Source organism: Equus caballus, chromosome 1, assembly GCF_041296265.1.
Source record: "Equus caballus isolate H_3958 breed thoroughbred chromosome 1, TB-T2T, whole genome shotgun sequence".
Classification (NCBI taxonomy): domain Eukaryota; kingdom Metazoa; phylum Chordata; class Mammalia; order Perissodactyla; family Equidae; genus Equus; species Equus caballus.
Genome location: NC_091684.1, coordinates 49,598,088 through 49,610,954, shown reverse-complemented (window position 1 = coordinate 49,610,954; position 12,867 = coordinate 49,598,088). Strand labels below are relative to the sequence as shown.

The 12,867-nt window shown below is 39.5% G+C and overlaps 1 long non-coding RNA gene across 1 annotated transcript in view; it reads left to right on the top strand.

Moving 5' to 3' along the window:
• LOC111773977 (uncharacterized) overlaps positions 1-12,867 on the top strand; it is a 141,619-nt gene that overhangs the window by 99,236 nt on the left and 29,516 nt on the right. The gene's annotated exons all lie outside the window — the stretch shown is intronic.

The window sequence follows — 12,867 nt, the reverse complement described above, 5'->3', positions numbered from 1 at the left end:
GTTAATAAGAAGGGCAAACCAGATTCTTGGGTTAGTATATGAGGCAAGGGTCACCGAAGTGCTAGCTTACTTAATAATGAAAAACTTTTGAGTAAAAGTGTTAAACTTCAGTTTCCTCAGCTATAATTGGGAATATAAATACTTATTTCACAGGGTCATTGTAAGGGTTAAATTAAATAATTTATGTAAAGCATTTAGCACAGTGATTGAAACTTGATAGGCACTCACATTGTTGTTGTTGTTGTTACTATTTCTCTGGTTCTCACAGTGTCCATGAAACTGTGGCTTTTCATCTTTGGGCCCTCCTCTGTCCTATTTCTATGCTCCTCTTGTCCCTTATGAAGAACATTCTTCTAGGTCCTCAGAGTGTATGTAAAAATATAGAACATCTGAGCTGGAAAGAATTTAGGGGAAACTCCTTGATTTAAGGAAGAGTGTGCTGAAGCCTCAAGACTTATCCAAGGTCACATGGCTAATTAGTGGCAAAACTGGGGTTTGAACCAAGTCTCCTGTCTCCTAGTCCAGTCGCCTTTCTGCTGTGTTATTATTATCACAAACTGTGAGGGGCACCCCAAATAAATACATTAATATATATTTACTGAGCACCTACCTAAATAGACCTGGAGCTGTGCTAAAAACTTCGGAAAGTGTAGAAGAAGTATGAGATGCATTCTTTACAAATAATTATAATTTATAACACAAATGAATCAAATTGTTCCTCTCATTGCAGACTTCTTTCCTCATTAATTTTACAATAATTTTGAATGCTCCTTTTTATGTTTCTATCTTCAGCTATGAGAATAAGGGAATGCAACTGTATATGTGAATTCTTGCTAAGGGGTTTATGGCCGATTATTACTTTGCAGAAAACTCCATTATTAGGGTCAGGCACACATTCACATATTATCCAATTAGATTTTCCAATAATGCTACTTTACAGATGTAGTAAAAAGTTATAGAGACATGAAATAACTTGCCCAAGTCTCTCCCAGATGACAAAGCCCATTTCTCTGCCACACAGACTCCTTTGAACTTTTTAACTTCAATATTAATCCCTAAAAGCAAAATAAATAAAACAGGACAGTACAAAAGTATGAGGAACATAAATTTCTTAATTAGTATGAATTTATTCTACAAACATTTGTTAGGTGCCTATTATTTCCTAGGCTACTTCCCAAGAAGTAAAATTAGTGTCATAGCAACAGCCGTAAATGGCATTTCCTTCACTCCACCCATCCCCCACCAGGCAACTCTGTCCCTGGGTCTTGCCTGTGTTTGTGAGCTAGTCCTCCCAGCCATCAAGGGGTCAAGAGTCTTCAGCTATTTCTTTGTTTGCTGTTTCATCTTTTGGGTGATCAAGTGTGCTGCTCAGGCTACTGTGTCCTTGACCTGTTTAGTTTTAGAACTAAACTTTAGAAGTTTATCTCAAGGGGAAAAAGTTTCTTTTAGCCTGATTTGTAATATTAAATTAATTACAAAGCCGTGTGGCGTTGTGCTCTGAATGCCCTACAAAAGTGCGAATGAGGGTCCTTTCTCTTTTCATCTTGGTTCAGGCGTGAGAACCATAGTGTGGACCACAGGACATTCGAGTAGCAGATATAATCAGTATCGTCCTCCTTACTGAGCCTGGCCTGTGGCTTCCAGTGGCTTGAACCTGAAATAATTCTTGCCCAGTAGCCTCCTCAGGCCTTCCTGCAAATAGACAGCGGTAGATCAGCCAGCCCCAGAGACCTCCAGATGTGCTCAATCCCATAAGGAACGTGCAGGTTCTCAAACGGTTAACTCTTTCACGCTCTCCTATGTGCTGTGGATACAAAAGAGAGCACAACCCCTTTCCCACCAGCAAGAAGTCCACTACTGTCACCTGCTAAACCAGCCTCCCAGATCTCTCTTGGATTTATCCACATATTAAACTGTTCCTCTATTTCAACATCTGAAACAAGGATTCTGCATAGTGTGGCTGAGAAGCCACTCTCTCCCACCAAAACACCTTTTTTTGGACTAACATTAATTAGCCTTTGCTACATGTCAGATACTGTGGTGCATTCTTCCCATATATCATTTAAACCTCAAAACAGCATAGTTGTGTAGGTATGAAAATGGAGGCTCAGAAAGGTTAAATAATTTCCCTCAGGTCACCCAGGTCTTAGGTAATAGAGTTGGCAATAAGACACAAGTCTGACCACGAAACCCCTTTCCTTACTACCAAATTACATTGCTTTCCTTTAATTGCCTCAGTTTAATACTAACTTCTGAAAGGCAAAATAGATAAAAGGACAACATAAGTAAGAGGAATACAAATGCATAATTAGCATGAGTAAAGTGTGCATTATCATTTTTATGTCAAGCCCATTTCTGTGGATGTTCCATTATAAGAGCATTTTAGTTGATAAAAATTCAGAGATGCACATTTGCTAGTTGAAGCAAGAAAATGTCAATAATCCCCCTTTATTTTATTAATGTAGATATGGCTCAGGCAAGTACAGCTGGTACTGCTATTCTTAGAGCTGGAAGGAATGAGGGGGGAAAAATATTTCTGTTAACTCAGATAGACTCAATCAGATTTAGGAGATGACTCCACTACTCCAAATCTCTAGTCATCCCCCGTCCCACTCTGCTCCTAGCAAATTATCCACTACAAACTGTGCTGGAGAAATGACTGTGAGAATGGAATTAATCAAAATAAGATGAGGGACTAGCAGTCCATCACAGGTGGCAGTTTGATTAATGAAAGCCAGAAAGCAGCTAGTACAATTTGAGAAATCAGTGAGATCCAGCTAAAGGCAAAAACAACAGGAAAGCTCTAGCTCTCCCTAGAAAAAAATAAAAAATCCCTTGTCTTTGTTTAGATCCTTTGACCTGAGGATGTCAAGGCATTTCACAAGCAATTTCTTTCATTCTTGTCTCTTTTATGGAGAAATCAACACAGACATTAATGCAACTTTCCCTTTGGGCTAACAGCGGAAACAGGAACAGAGAAGCAAGAAAAGGAGTCAGGGTTTTCACAACTTTCCTTGTAATTGATGCCTCCGTGAAAGGGCTACCAAATCTTTGTGCAGTCATTTTGATTAATCTTGTAGTAAATATGTTTGGGGGCATCTGCCCCATTCAGAGTGATCCTTCTCTGAGAACTATTCCTTTTGTTCACAGAAGGGAATCATGGCTGCCATGTTTGTTCTGTGTGTCTTCCTCATCCCCACCATGGCCATGGTTGATTGAATCATGAGTGGACATGTGACCCAGCTGGGGCCAATCAGATTCTCTTTCTAATAACTTGGAATTGGGATTCAGAGAACTAATCAATATGTAAATCAGGCATTGGAGGTGAGTAAGAGCAAGTGAGACAGTCTGAAGAGAGATGAATGAAGCAGTTGTTTACAGAACTGGGCAGGTATCTCCCTTGGTTTTTGACAACTGTCAAGTTCCTGATTCCAATGGCCTGTGAGGCCCAGCCACGTGGTCTGCCTTTAGATTGAGTGAAATACTTCTGAATCCTATTATTAAATTCTCCTCTTTTGCTTAAGGTAGCTCAAATGGGTTTCTGCTACCTGCAACTATAAATATCATAAGTACTTCTTTGATGGATCTGTCAGGTCCATATTCTCCTTGAAATGTCTGCCTTGCAATCTCTTTTAGTTCTCTCCTAACTCTCTATCTATTTCTTAACCTCCATTAATTGTGCCTCTTTTCCTGCCTGCCCCTTGAATATAGATATTCCCTAATGCTCTGTGCTTAACCTATCTCTTTGTCTCTCTGACCTTTTAAGAGAATCTCACTTCCTCCACAGTTTCAATTAATACCTACAAGCACCTAAATCCCAAATCTATATCTCTAGCCCATACTTATTGACTGGTATTGCCAAGGCACTCTGGATAGACTCACAGGCTTAAACTCCTTAAATTCAAAAAACATAAAATCACTCATTATCCTTTTCCTCATCTCAAAAAATCTGTTCTTTCTCCTATATTTTCTATTAGAAAATGGCCAACCTAGGCGCCCATCAAGGGACGAATGGATAAAGAAGATGTGGTATTTATACACGATGAACTACTACTCAGCCATAAGAAATGACAAAATCTGGCCATTTGTGACAACATGGATGGACCTTGAGGGTATTATGCTGAGGGAAATAAGTCAGAGGGAGAAAGTGAAATACCATATGATCTCACTCATAAGTAGAAGATAAAAATGACAAAAAAAAAAACACACACACACACATAGCATTGGATATTGGACTGGTGGTTACCACTGGGGAAGGGGGGAGGGGTAAGGGCAAAAGGGGTGATTAGGCTCACATGTGAGGGGATGCACTATAATTAGCGTTCGAGTGGTGAACCTGATGTAATGTACACAGAATTCAAAATATGATGTATATCCGGAAAAAAAAAATTAAAAAGAAAAAAAGAAAAAAAAAAAGAAAATGGCATTACTCTATTACCAGTCACCCAAGCTAGAGGCCATGGAGTTATTTTTAAATGGTTTCTCTCTCTTACCCCTTGTCATAGGTCAGTCTTCATCATCTCTCAACTGGACAATTTACTCTAGTTTCCTAAGAATTTTACTTCCTATAATTTCAGATAACCACCTCCAACCATTGTCAAGGTATCCTCTACACTCTGTGAGAGTATAGAGCACTTTCACTTCTATTCCATTAATCTATATGCCTATCCTTATGCCAGTAGCACACTGGCACTGATTACTGTAGTATTGTAGTAAGTTTTGAAATTGAAACGTGTGGGGATCTTCTTATGAATGTAGATTCCTGGGTCCCACCTCCAGAGATTGTGATTCAATCAGCATGGGGTAGACCATGAGTCTGATTTTTCACAAGATCTGTAAAAGTGTCTATTGCAGGGTTCCAAGGATACCATAGAGTAATGGGTAAGATTGTGAGTTTTGGAGCCTGACTGTCTAGGACTGAAATCTGGCCCAGTTCTTACTTGGTGGGGTGACACTGGGAAGAATATCTGCTTCTCCTTTTGTAAAATAGGGATGATAATGATAGTACTTTTCACTTGAATTAAATTCTTTAATTCATGTAGGACAGAATAATGCCTGGGACTCCATAAAAATTAAGTAATCATTTTTACTAATAGTTGCTCAGAGGAGCAGACAATGGGAAAATGCAGAAAGAAAAAAGGAAATATGTGCCAATCTGATGACATCAAAAATTTTTCAGCAACTTGGCAGAATCTAAAAAGACTGTTTTTGAATAACAAGGAAAAAACCCAAATGCTTGCTGAGTAACTGATCTTTTTTTGTGATAAAATATATATGGCCTAAAAGTTGCTGTTTTAACCATTTTTAAGTGTGCAATTCAGTGGCGTGAATTACATTCACAACGTTGTGCAACGATTACCTGTATTTCCAAAACTTTTCATTACCACAAATAGAAACTCTAACAATTAAACAAAAATTCCCCATTTCTTTCTTCCCCCAGCCCCTGGTAACCTGTAATCTACTTTCTTTCTCTATGAATATGACTTTTCTAGATATTTCATGTAAGTGGAGCTGTGCAATATTTGTCCCTTTATGTCTGGCTTATTTCACTTAGAGTAATGTTTTTAAGGTCTATCCATATTGTGGCATATATTGGAACTTCATTCCTTTTTATGGCTGAATAACATTCCATGGTATGTATATACCACATTTTGTTTATCCATTCATCTGTTGATGAACACTGGGTTATTTCTACCTTTTGGCTATTGTGAATAATGCTGCAATGAACATTGACATACAAGTATCTGTATGAGTCACTGTTTTCAATTCTTTTGGGTATATATCTAAGTGTAGAATTTGAGTAACTGATCTTTTAGCAGAAATAAAATGTTGCTTTTGAGTAAAACAAGCCCTTGGCTATCTCTCTCATACCCTGTCCTTTTGACATGAGGCTAAACTTGTCAATCCTCCCTTGACCCACTTGTCTGCAGCTCATTGTATTTGCTGTCTGGGCCGTAGAGATGAGTGCTCTGGAGGAGGGCAGGCTGGGGAAGGGAGAATTCAGACTATTACCAGATGACAGAAAGCAGTGTCAAGGCTCGAGGGAACTAGGGAGTCTGCCCTTAACCCTTCTTTGCCTCCTTTTCTCTGATATCTCCTGCTTTTGACAGGCTGTTCTGTTCAGCCCAAGAGACTATGAGGTTATGTAAGGACTCTGAAAGGAGTGAAAAGGGACTGTGTAATGGTGCACATCTCTGACCTTGCCAACTGCCAAAGCTATCATTACAACAGCGGGAGCCATGGAGGGAAAAGTAAAGGAGGGATTGGGATGGGGTTAGTGGGGCAAGGCAGCTATCAATTGCTAAGGAAGTTCACAAGTAGGGAAGAAGTTCCTGATACAGCTGTCTCTCCCACCCACCTCAGTACTGAAGGCCCACCTCAGGAACTGTCCCAAGGCCATTGGTTTTATCCCAATCCCAAACCTTGCACTGTACCTTTTGGTGCTGCTCTGATCTCCCTGGCTCATAGTGACCTTTCCCCTTAGTTTGGTAAAGACAAATGCAGATGGTAGTGGTGCTGTTTATTATAGCCTGGTATAGAGAGATTGTTACTCTAAACAATATAGGAAGCGAAATGTATATTCTATTAGGTTCTATACATAAAAGGCATAATTCGTGTGTTTGTCCATGCTTGGAAATATTTTGTATCGTACTTTTTGGTCGAATGAAATATATTAAGGTGGCAGAATTAAGAAAAAAATGAGCTCGTTAGTAATAAAACTGTGTCTCTCCCAGCCCGTACTGGGTACACACTTGTTAATGAAGAAGGAATTATATAGAGGATTTAAAGAGCTGTGGTATGTTTGGAGGGAGTTTGAGCCCCATTATTGAGAATTGATAGAGAATATTTCAGTCTGTGAATAAAAGAAGATGCCCTGAGTGGACACACTTGAGACCTTCTGGGCATCACGCCTGCCTGTGGTTTCTCCATCAGCTTAAGGAGTGGCTTAAAGATAGTGGTGTCTGTAATTTCCTGTCCCACCTGCCACCATCATTGGATAGCAGAAACCCTGGAGTGAAGATGGGGATTCTCCTGGTGGCTTTTGGCAGATGGCTTAGGTTACTGGTCTTCTTGGTAGCTCAATTACTTAAATGCTTGTCTTGCTCCTTGTGTCAGAGAGTCAGGCCTAGCTAGAGAGGGTAGGTCAACAGAGACAAGGGAGAAAAATACAAACTGAACAAACAAAATTTTTAAAAATGTCTTAAGAAATCATGACTTTATAAAGTACAGAACTTTATTGCCAAGATTATTAAATATCGCCAAAGACATTGGACTGACATACATTAAAAGACCTTTCTTCGTGTCCTCAACCCTACACTGCTGGAATACTCTCTAGACCAGAAAATCTACTTATTAGAAGTGATGCAGGGTTTACAAAGATTCTCAGTACTTTGCTGATATAGAGCTGAGCTGGCTCCACTTCTCCTACTCTACTGTTGTCCAGTTCTCTGATTCTGGACCACACAAGGAGAGATGGGCTTCCCGGCCTAGCCACAAGACTCCTATTTTAGGCTTCAAGAAACTAAATATGAAGCCTATTGACATTGCATTTGTCCCTCTAATTCTGAGTAATTGAATGTCCCATTCTCACTTATAACATTTTAAAAAAATTTTTCTTCACGTGGTTCTATGAGGCATTTTATCTGACTTGATTTTAAGACTCTATTTATCTTTCAGAGGCACAGTATGGTGAAACAGAAGGAACCAGGGTCTAGATTCAGGCAATTCTGGTCCCAAATCCAAGATCTACTCCCTATTAGTTATCTTGATCTCTGGGCCTCAGTTTCCTCATGTGTAAAATGAGATAGTAATGGTTCACAAGGTTTTTGGAACACTAACTGGGACAATGAATATAAGGCATATGCAGGGCTCAGTATTAGGTTTCCTGTCTCCTTCTTGTGTGCTCAGGGAAAACTTAGCTTCCTCATGTAGTGTCATAGATGACAAAGGTCCATGTAGTCTCCTATGATGAGGGTTGTCTTACATGTCCAAGAGTCCACATCGTGTCCACACTACTTTTCTTATGTCAAAAGTTCATATTCTTGCTGGGATACCATTGAAAATCATGTTTTCTTGAAGTGTATTTAATGATACAACGAAATGAACAGAATATATTAGTGACAAAAGGAAATAAAAAGTATACAGTATGAGTGTGGTTCTCAGAAAATAATATATGTTTATACATTTATGTACATGATACTTGTTGGTGTCTTAATTTGCCTGGATATTACAGAAGCTGTTCAGCAAGATGCCAAACGTGTTTTTTTTCTTTTTTGGTTGAGTATGGTATTTGTAAGCTGAGAAGAGAAGCAGAACTGCCTACATGGGGGAAATATGCAGTGGGAGAGAAGATTTAGCTAGGAGCTAAATAGGGAATGGGAATTTTTAAAGCAAAATGCTACGTGCTCTCTGAGGCAATTTCTACCCTTTTCTCTCATCTTCTTGAAATTATCAGTAAAATAGCAATTGCTCGTTGTGTGTGGAATGCTACAAGATGAGTGTGGGGGAAGCCACAGGCTGCTGACAGGCTCCAACTATGTAGAGAGGATAGAGAGTCACACACACACACACACACACACACACACACACACACTCACACACTCTCTCTCACATACACTTGTGCATTGAAAAAAGATTAGGAAAAGACACAAAAACGTTAACAATGATCATCCCTGTGTAGTAATAGCTCCTACTGAATTACACTTTCCAAGTTTAAAAATGCCTCTTGCACTTAGATTCTTTGACAAGCAGAAATAATGGACCTATTGTGAGACCCAAGAAAAATCACAATGGTCCTGGGTCAAGGTTCCAGTCCCTCTACTTCCCAAGTACTTTGTGCTCATAGTGGTTCCTCAATAGAAAAGTATTGTCGAATTTTGAGTTTACAATTTTTCAACACCCAATCTTTCTTATCCTACAACACTATACTACACTAAGAAGAGGACACTTTTTGGAGAGACTCACCCAATGCTACACATAATTAGTGGCAGAACAAGCCTGGAAGCCTTGACTCCATGTTACCTCTAGGCCTTTCCTTCTTCCCATGTTGCTTTTGGTATGCATGAGTGTTAGGAAAAAGCAATGTGTGTTCCTGTGTACATGTGTGTGTGTGCATGTACGTGGAGAGAAAGCGAAAAAAAAGTGAGAGAAATTACGTATATACATATTGATACATGCATGCATATATATATATATATAATTTTTTTTTTCCTTGAGGATGCAACAGTCTGCACTTCCATGTACCAGAAATATCTCAAAACATCTAAACCTGTCATGCTTACCCCATGATGAAGCTGGGACTTAGGAAGACAATCAGGAAGATGGGATCAAGATGCAATTCTTAGGATTTAATCTTTCAAATAAAAGCCTCAGACATGATGTAAACCTTTAGGGCCCAGGCCCCTGAAAAAGCAGATTTCTTCTTCAGAGATTGGCCAGTTTTTAATCTCTGCTTGGTTTGGTTACTCCATCAGGCACAGACTCTCGTGGAATCTCAAGCAAACATTCAGTCTCGTTTTCAGCCATGGATCCATCACCCAGCTATGAGTAGGCCCAACCTGTCCCTCACACAAGAATTCCCGTGTCCAAAGGGAGACCGATTGGGTTGGAGAGGGTCAGTTGCTTAGTCCAACACTCTTTCACTCCTGGGCCAATAGCTAAATCCAGTGCTCATCTCTCCTCTTCTTGCTTCACCTGCCCCAAATTTCACCTCAGTTTACATTGTGATCATTGTCACTGAACAAACCTCCAAGGGAAGGGTAGGGCCCTAGAAGGAAAGCTAATAAGGGTAACATATCTGCCCTTCTAAAAATAGGGACTATCCTATATTAATAACTGAAGATCAGCAAAGGACAGATGCAGGTTTAACACTGAAAAGCTCTTAAGTAAAGATAATGTTGACGGGGATTTTCAAAACTGTTTCGTGATACTCAAGCCTTTGTTGGATGCTTGCTAGGGTTCTGTGAGTTGTTTTGAAAAAAAGACTTAGGCTTTTTTTGTGAAAAAGACTTAGACTTTTAGCGCTTTTGTGAAATTACAAGTCTTTAATAAATTATGTATTTGTTCAGGGGCTTTCGTCCTGCTTTCAGCCTCATTCTCCTCTTCAGTTCCCAAATTATACTTTTGCCTTACCTTCAACACGGGAGATATTTCCAGTGTTGAAGCTGTATGGCACGATGAAAGGAGGATAGGCTTGAGAGCCAAACAAACCAGGCATCCTTCTCAAGGCTGCCACTCATTTGCCTGGTGCTATTAGTTCTGGGCCTCAGTTTCCTCATCTGTAAAATGTTGTGTATGTTGTAGGGAGGGTACGGTAAGGATTAAATGAGATCAGTGCTCTGGACAGTGCCTGTCATATGATAAGAAATGTCTCCTCTTATTATTGCTATCTGCCCAAATGTCTGAGCCAGACTACTGTACATTGCCACCTGGAGGTGGAAAATTAATGCTTAATTTGACCTGCCTCTTTCAGGAAAGGAATGACATGAAAAGGAAGGAGAAAAATAGTGTAACATCCACCCCAATCTTATTTTTAGTACCTGATTAACATTGTTATTATTATTTTTGGAGTCTCCCAATCATTTCTGCAAATTTTTTTTTTAATTCATGGATCATAGGATTTAAACTGGTATAATTCTTGCTTCATTATAATTTGCCATATGTGGCTATGTTCTCTATATTTAGCCTATGAATATAAAAACTTTACCATGTTGCCGAAGTGCCAGGATTTTTGAAAATTTCGATCTAGTCAAAACTGTTTAGTTTGCAGAGGAATTAACAGGCCTAGAAAATTTAAGATACTTGCCAAAATAGATCACAGACCAGAATTTGGATTTTCTCCTTCCTTAACAACTAGTTCGTGGGAAACTTCTATAAGACTCAAAGAGTCTCAATTTTAGTATGACACCCAAGAAGCACATTTAATTGTGCTGTGAGTTTGAAACAGACACAAACTGGAACGGAAATTAAGCTATCCTTCACCCTGATGTATCAACTCAGTCCTGCTTTCTACTTCAAAGGACGCCAGGAGCAGAAACAGCCTGAAGAAGTAGGATTCAAGTGTTCCTTTCTTAAGTCCAGGCCAGGTTTTTCTTTTCAAATTCTGGATTTAGGAAAGAGGAAAATGGGGGGAAGCCCTTTATTATCTGACTGATTTCCTCACAATCTTTTCCTAAGACTATCTCTTGGATAGTCACTCTATATGAAGCTGCATTTATATTCTCAAACAGTGAACGGTTAGGAAAATCCTACATATTTTAAAGATGATGTCTAAATAGCTAGTTGGTTGAAAACCTAGTCTCTCTTTAAAAAAAAAAAAAGGCTTGTTTTTATTGTGATGATTGATTTGGAAGAGGATTCTTTAATTTATTCATCTTATTGTTTTTAACGTTGTTGATTGTTTGCTTGCAAGAAATAAGCTTATTTTTCTAAAGAACCATCTTGGTAAGGTGGCTGTAGAAATGTTTTAGGAATCCAAAGGAGTCTTCTGAAGGATGTATTCTAAAAATAACTCCATACACACTAGAAAATTAACACCACAAACCTGTACACACATACACACACACACACATACATACGGGATTGCTAAACCAGCAATTTACTGTCATCAATAAACATGGCTGGGACGACTTGCATGATACTTGCTCCCATCACCCTTCTCTCGCTTTTCCGAGCTGGACCCCCTGATGCCCAGTGCAGTTCAGTATCCCCCAGGCTGACTCCATGCTGGTCAGAGATCTGCAAGTAACATGGAGTCATGCTGTCCTTCCTACTAGCCCATTTCTAACTATGAGCTACGTTTTAATTGCTTAGTTTCTGCTTTGTTTCTAAGTTCATTTCCACCTTGTGATGCTATTCCAGGAACTGACCTGGGTCCCTATTTGGTTACCTGTGCCAGTCTCTCTCTTCTCTCTCTTTTTTTTTAAGTGAGGAAGATTGGCCCTGAGCTAACATCTGTTGCCAGTCTTCCTCTTTTTTGCTTGAGGAAGATTGTCGCTGAGCTAATGTCTGTGCCAATGATCCTCTATTTTGTACGTGGGACACCACAGCAGCATAGCTTGATGAGCTGTGTGTAGGTCTGTGCCTGGGATCTGAACCCATGAACCCTGGGCAGCCAAAGTGGAGCTTATGAACTTAACCACCATTCCACCCAGCCACCCCTCTTTGCCAGTCTTTATACCTATAATCTGTAAGGTATAGCAGTTTTCCAGGATGGAGGCTCACTTTTATTCCTGTCACTCTCCTAAGAACTAGATTTTCACCACACACCTGGCATTTTGTTTCAAACCTTTCTAATATCAGTGACTACCCGGTTGCCTGGATCACTGAGGATCACCTGCTCCTGGACTTACTGCTGATACTTCTGCTCTGCAATTTCTTGGACATCAATTATGTGCCAGACACCAAAATTAGCACTTAACTTACTACAAGTAGGATAGCATTGTGATTAAGAACACTGACTATGAAGGCAGGGTTCAAACTGTAGGTCCACCATTTATTAATTATATGATTTAGAGCAAGATACTTAATGCCTCAATGCCACAGTTTCCTTACCTATAAACTAAGGACAATAACACTGCCCATCACTTAAGGTTTCAGTGAGAACCAAGTGAAGTAATAAATATAAATCCCCTCGACACGCTTGGCACTCAATGAGTGTTAGTGTAATTTTTATGTTCTCAAGCCCATAGAAACTTCATAACAACTTTATGACATAGACATTTTTATACCCATCTCACAGATGAAGAAAATGAAGCTTAGAGCTAAGTAACCTGCTCAAGGTCAAGTAATAGAGCTAGGATTTTAACCCAGGCCTGCTTGGTTCTGAATTCATACATTCAGTAAATATTTATTGACCCTTCACAAGGT